Source organism: Triturus cristatus, chromosome 5_1, assembly GCF_964204655.1.
Source record: "Triturus cristatus chromosome 5_1, aTriCri1.1, whole genome shotgun sequence".
NCBI classification, from domain to species: domain Eukaryota; kingdom Metazoa; phylum Chordata; class Amphibia; order Caudata; family Salamandridae; genus Triturus; species Triturus cristatus.
In genome coordinates, this window is record NC_140587.1 from 616861686 (window position 1) to 616868973 (window position 7288).

The 7288-nt window shown below is 46.3% G+C and overlaps 1 pseudogene; it reads right to left on the reverse strand.

The window, feature by feature from the left end:
* Positions 1-681: 681 nt before the first annotated feature.
* Positions 682-2149, reverse strand: LOC146831281 (uncharacterized; annotated as a pseudogene).
* Between the last annotated feature and the right edge of the window lie 5139 nt (positions 2150-7288).

Here is a 7288-nt window from a genome sequence, read left to right on the forward strand (position 1 = left end):
AGAGGCAACAGACGTGCAGAAAGAGGGAACAGGGGTGCAGAAAGTAGAAGAGATTTGCAGAAAGAGGCAAGTGAAGAACCGGGGGGGTCTTAGAAGTAGACCACCCAGCGGTGCAGGAAATACCCAAGTCCACAGCTTCCTCCAAGTACGTTAAAAAATGGGAGACCACACCACTGGGAGTGAAGAAACGCAGGTTTATTAATCTCACACAGGAATCTCTAGAGATGGAAAAGTGTCCGTGACCCACTGGAGGTAGGTAATGGGAGACTGTTCGACTTGCTAGGAGAACGCAGCACCCCTTATAGGATGTGAACACTCCCCTCGCAAGAGCAGGAATGTGGAAAGTCCATTTAGCTTGCAGGGATGGAGCTACAGATCACCTGCCCTTTGTCACGGAGCTTGATGCTGGAATGGGGCAGTCTAAGCCTTAGGCACATCACCTGCCTCTTGCCGCGTAGTTTGAACAGGAATGGAACCCCCGGGTGAGGTCATCCTCCATCTCAACATTCCTGGAACATTTTAGCATGGGTGTGGGGAAAGGTCAGCTCGAGGTGCATGTCGACATGTACGTGGTCAGTGAAACAGAGGTGAAATGGACACTGTAGTCACAAACATGGTGGGGCACATGGCTACTTAGCAGATTCAGGTTTCACAGTCCCTCCTTTTGCCATGGGCAACACCTCAGTCAATATCGATCCTCATAAGCTTGTCTACAGCTTGTTGATATAGTATTTTACTATCTTTGGTGCGTTGAAGCGTAGTAGGTGATGTACATCCGACAGCACAGACAGAACAGAGTGCGGGACCGCAATGGATGCACAGACAGCAGAAGAACAGAAGGGCTAGTGGAATCAGTAAGACCGTTATCATTTTCCAACCCCAGGAGATGAGTAGTTGCCAGAATCCAGAGCTCCAAGACCAGGGAGTTCCAGTTTCTTGATGGATTTCGAATGCAATTCGGTGAAGCTTGGAGATAGCATTATATACTGACGGTGACGAATCAGGAATATACACACAACAGCTTGCGCCGATGATGCGGCAGGCTCCTCCCCTATCCGCTAAGATGACATCTAGCACCATCCGATATTGGAGGGCAACCATCAAGTTCGGCGGAGTAGTTGGTCAGTATTCCTGCAGTCACATTAATTGTTGCTTCAAGGACTCTGGTTAATCTTCTGATCTGGAGGCTGTTGGACATAGGACCCCAGTACAGCAACAGTCCTTTCATAGCATCATAGAACTGTTGACCTGTGGTGTCTGTCTGGTCCACATCTGGCAATTGTCTTTTCTGGTGGTGGTACATATTGTCTCTGTTGAAAGCAGGTGGTAGGAGGAAAGCAATGTAGCATGTACCACTACAGTCAGGGGGTAACCACCTGTAAGCTTTGTTTCCTCACACAAAATGCAAACCTGTAGTAAGGCGGAGATATGGGGTGAAATTGTCATAAGTCATTGTAGTATTGCATAGACTGACTCCTACCGGTATTTTTCCTCGACCTTGCAGACATAATGTACCAGGGCATGGCGTGACAGAAATGGCAACTGTTTTAGCTCGAATGGTAACGAAAGTGTAACCCCATGTACCTCGCATAGGGGTTGACATGATGGTATGCATTGGTGCTGAGTCAGAGGCATCACAGATGGTAATGTTGTGGGCATGGAATGTCCAAAGAAAGGGATGGAATGTGGTCAGGTTGCCAGCATCGTCACGTGAGGGAAAGACGTTTGTCAAGTTGTACATCAGAGTGCAAGTATAAGCAGACGAGGCAAGGAACACTAGGAACTGTACGGTGTGTTGAGTTGCATGAGGTAGAAGTCCACAAACATAGCAGTCAGTTGCACCCGCAACTTGATTAAACTGGTGCAGCATTTGGATGAAAGTATTATTACTGAATTCAGAATGTCTGTTGAAGTGAGAATCAGGCCACGGAACATACACATGTTCAGGGACTTCAGATGGTTGTGGGGTATGAGGCAGGACAGTGTGTTGGGCTGGAGCTGTTTCTTCAATAATCCAGAACACTACACTGAACAGAACAGCTAACGTAGTCAGGACAATCAGTACTATTGTCCGGGTACTGTAAACTCTCATTCTAGCTTTCTTCAGCGTGGGGGTAGTATCACGGGTGCATATGACCTCTGGATCCATACCGTTCCCGTGTCGTTTACTGTTTTCCTCATCGAGGGGAACATTGGCAGACCTGGGTGATGGACCTTGTTGGTGATCATTGTTCAAGGTAGTGCGTAGTCTTTGGTACTCATGAATAGGACAGATCGTGACCTATCTGGGTTTTGGGGAAATTGGTCCCATATCATCGTAACCTCCAGCCATAATAGCTCTACAAGTGTCCCGAGAGTACTGCAATGTCCCTAATAGCCGCCAATAGTTGTTGGTTGCTTCACTGACCAATATCTGCCCTGGTAACCCACTACTAGGGGTACCCAGGACCCTCAGTCAGGTTTTACTACCGCCCTGCAGCAATGGACAATGGAGTACTAACGGCCCTTGGAGCTGGGCTTGTTCTTCAGCTTAGCCTTGGATCGGAGGTAGTATCCGTCTGTTCCTTCGTCACAAAGTTCTAATTCAGGTTCAGAATCAGAGTCACAGTCTATTGGTCTGTTGTGGGTCAGAACTTCTTTGTGTACTTTCAAGTTGTCTTCAGTTATGAGATCCACTTTTCTGCAGTGGGAGGCATGAGCCCAGGATTTCTTTCCCTCTACCCGCAAGGCCGTCTGGTCACCAGCAGCACCTGCAAGGGACCCTTCCAGCGAGGCTGCAGAGACTGGGTGTGTGCAAAGTTCTTCACCACAACGAAGTCTCTGGGTTTGATATCATGGCCAGGGCCCTGAGATCTGTCTGTGATGGAGGCCCGGACCTGTTCATGGAGTAAAGACATTGTTTTAGTGAGTTCATACAGATAATCAGTCAACACTTCCTGGGGAAGGTCAGTCAGGGATTTCAGAGATGGGGCATTCCAAATATTCATAGGTCTACCAAAAACTGTCTCGTAGGGCGTAAGGTCTGACTTAGAATGTGGGACTGATCGTATAGACAGCAGAGCTAGAGGTAGAGCATTTACCCAATTCAATCCTGTCTCAGTTGTTATCTTAGCTAATTTCTCCTTCAGGATTCCATTATAACATTACACTAATCCTGCTGCCTGGGGGTCAGTGCAAATCCTGCTGTCGGAATCTTTGTTTCCTTTCCCACATTGTATCTTAAACAGGTCAGACAGTGCTTGACAAATCGCTCGGCCAGGGGTCTCAATTTGGGATGGTCCCATACTTCCTTGAGCATAGTATACATGGCTTGGGACCCAATGTGTGCAGGTAAGTGTGTCATTGTAAGTAAGGGAATAACATATGCTGTTGGTAGTTTCCACCTAAGAGTATCCTGAGATCTCCAACATCCCTCCTCATCTAACATACCATCTGTTTTCCACTGCTCTTTTTCTTCTATGGCAGCGGATTCTTGTATGTCAATAATCCGTTGTCTCGCATCATGCCATTTCTCAGCTTTTGATTTTAGGACGTACATTGGTGCAGGTATTATTCCTAAGGCTGTGTTCCCGGCTGTGCTGTTGGCCAGAGCATTCCCCTATCTTACCTCGTCAGTAACTTTCTTGTGTGCCGCGCATTTGATCACCGCTGCCTTAGCAGGGAGAGTGATGGCTTCCAAAAGGGCATTAACCAATTCACCATGTTGTATAGGTGTCCCATGAGAAGTGAGAAACCCTCTTTCTTTCCACAGTAGTGCAAAATTGTGTACTACCCCGAAAGCATACTGATTGTCGGTGGAGATGTTTACAGTCATGCCTGTACTGAGGATGCAAGCTCGCGTAAGTGCTGTTATCTCTGACGCTTGGGCTGATTTCTGTTATAGTCGGGCAGTCTCAACTACTGTAAGTGCCGTTGTGACAGAATAGGCTGCAGATGTGGTGCCATTCGGGAGTTTCAGGTAAGAACCGTCTACCCACAGCTGGCCAACTGGTAAGGCTGTGTCTTTAAGGTCCACCCTTCCCTTGGTTTCTGCTTCTGTTGGGAATACGCAATCATGATGGGGTGGCTGAGTGAGGGGGTCGGTATCAGGTAGGGGTAAGAGTGTAGCGGGATTCAGAGTGGTACAGCGTTGAATAGTTATGTGCACATTTAACAGGGTAAGTTCGTATCCATACAGTCGGGCACTAGTAAGGTGTTGGGTTTTGGTTTTATTCAACAGAATATCAACGGCATGTGGTACTAGAACTGTTAATGGGGACCCTAGAACTATACCCTCTGTCTGGCGCACTGCCACAGCAGCTGCTGCTACAGCACGCAGACAGTTATGCAAAGTTCGGGCAACTGAATCCAAAGCAGCAGAAAAATAGGCACAAGGTCGTTTGTGTGTACCATGCATTTGACAGAGAAGTGAGAGGGCACAACCTGACCGTTCGTGTAAAAAGAGAAAAAATGGCTTTTGATAATCAGGTGTACCTAAGACTGGGTCTGAACACAGAGCCTGTCGTAGGGTCATGAATGCTTCTGCATGCTGTGATGTCCAGGGAATAGGATCAGAAACATCTTTAGTCATCAGGGAAAGAAGTGGCTTGATAATGAGTGAAAAATTTGGGACCCACTGTCTACAGAACGAGGTGAGACCTGTTAGTGCTCTCACGTCTCTTTGGGTGGTTGGAGAAGGGAAGTTCAAAATAGTCTGAATCCTGTCTGGTGTAAGAGTGCGTCCCTCCTTAGACAACAGGTGACCTAGATAAGTCACCTGTTTTCTACAATACTGCAATTTGTCTTTGGATACTTTGTGGCCATGTTCAGCAAGGAATTTGAGAGTCATTAATGATGCCTGTCTGGCCAAATGGGTAGTGTCTGCTGCTAATAAAATGTCGTCTACATATTGAATAAGAGCCACTCCCTCTGGGAGATGAATCTGGTCAAGTTGTTTCTTCAATGCTTGGCTGTAAATGCTCGGACTTTCTGTATAGCCCTGAGCGGCGCGACAGAATCTATACGATCTGTTCATTAGGGTGAAGCCAAAAAGAAAACGTGAATCTTCATGAATTGGGATGGAAAATAATGAGTTTTTCAAATCTATGACCGTGAAGGCTTTAGCTGTAGGTGGAATCATGGTGAGGATAGTAGTTATGTCCGAAACTACCGGAAATTGTGGTTTAATAAGATTATTAATGGCCCGCAAGTCAATCACAAATCTGTACACCTTTTGGTGTGTAGCCGATCATTTTAATACCGGCAAAATGGGGCTGTTGCAGACGTTGGAAGGAACATGTTCCACCACGCCAGCCTGAATGAGGTCTGTTACAATTTTTTGTAGTGCGAGCTCTCCCTCTTTAGATATTTTATACTGTGGTAATCTATGCAAGTGCGCACCTTCCCTGATAGTGATGTGAACTGGTGGCATCTGGATAGTACCAACATCAGTATCAGAAGTTGCCCATAAGGTGTTTGGGATGGTAGCTAAATCTTCCTGAATGTCGGGTAGTTGGAGTAGCTGTACAGACAGTTGGCACGGGGAAACATTGTCATACAGAATGACTCTAACATTATCTGGAGAACATCTGATTGTGGCACGGTAATGTTTTAACAAATCCAACCCCATGAGATTCTCAGGACAATCTGGTGATAGGAAGAATGTTGCAGAAGTGTCAGCACCGTTGATAGAGAATGGCCTAGGTTTGGAAAGGGGATTCACAGAGGGCTTACCATCGAACCCAGTCGATGTAATTATTTTGCCGGATGGAGGAGCCCTCGGAATCAGTGGGGTGGTCAAGGTGCTGCGGTATGCTCCTGTATCCACAAGGAAACATCCTTTAGCGCCAGCCACCGATGCTGTAACATAGGGTCCCTGTTGATCTACAGGTACCTCCACTGGTTCCTTCCCCCATCCTTGACCTCCCTAGGCTGACCAATATACTGGGCTCATCTCAATATCGTCTTCGGCATAATCCTGAAGGGTAGCCTGGCGTTCTGAATTATTATCAAACCTGTTGCCTCTATATTGACATTGGGGTCGGGAGGGGGTGTTGAACTGTCGCGGTTGCGTTTTGCCTGTGGCAATGCTATCAGCTAATATCGGGCAATCCTTCTTCCAATGTCCTGATTTCTTGCAATAAGCATAAATATCAGTAGACTGGGGACCAGATCGATATGATTGCTGGTTCTGTACTGGAGTGTTTTGTGTTTTCGCGGTGAACCTGGCATTTTGCTGACGGACATTATTTGTGTCGCGAGGGCGATTACGGGTGTCTAACTGGCTAAGCAACACTTGTTCTTTTAATTTCTTCTTTTTAGTCTCCTTTTCTTCTTCTGCGTTTTTGTACTGAGCCTCGTAATATTGTGCCATTGTCAATATAGTGGCGGGCGTTGCCGCTGGCCAGCTACTTTCACTGGCCATAAGCCTGTTCCCCACTGCTGGTAAGAGCCCTTTAACAAAAGTCTGAATAAGCAGGTGGTGACCAGTTTCAGTCGCGACATCCTGACCACTGAAATCGGTATATGCCATTCCTAGTCTAGTAAAATAATCAGAGACTGATTCATCAGTATTCTGTTTGCAAGCATTTCTCTCTGGAGCAAGAGTTTTTAGTTTGGCTAACAGTCTTTTCGGCAGTGCTAATATATCTTCATGCGGCTTTCTCTCTGGAGCGAGAGTTTTTAGTTTGGCTAACAGTCTTTTCGGCAGTGCTAATATATCTTCATGCGGATTTTCACCAGGTTTTCTCTCTTTTTCCCTTGTTTCCAGGTCTTCCCATGTACCATGGAAAGCTGCCTGATCGTTAACATATCTGAACGGTTTCCAAAGCTCGGCTGGCAATATAAGGCCAAAAAATTGAGTGATGTCAATTAGGGTCAAGGTACAAGTGTTCAGTATCTGCTGGACACTCTCATAGAATCCCGTAGGATTCTTTCTGATGTAAGGCATATCTTTTCGTAACTGTAACATCTCAGCCTTTGTCCAAGGAGTATATACAAAGCTAAACATTAATCTGGAACAGGCATTCGGGTCATCTGAGTTATTCAGGAATGTTCCAGTACCCCGTGGAGGGACATTAATGGGGGCAGCCTCTTTGACTGGCATCTGAACAATATTCTCTGTCTGACTATTGGAATGCAGAGTATTTTTTATCATTGCTAGTAATGCATCTCTGTCATTTTCTGTAGATTCACCATCGTGCAAGCGCCTATATATTTTCCGGAAATCAAGCGGTATTTCCACCCTTTGGTCCTCCTGTTTGTCCATAAGGTGGTAAGCCATTCTTTCTAAAAAATAGCTCTTTCTTGT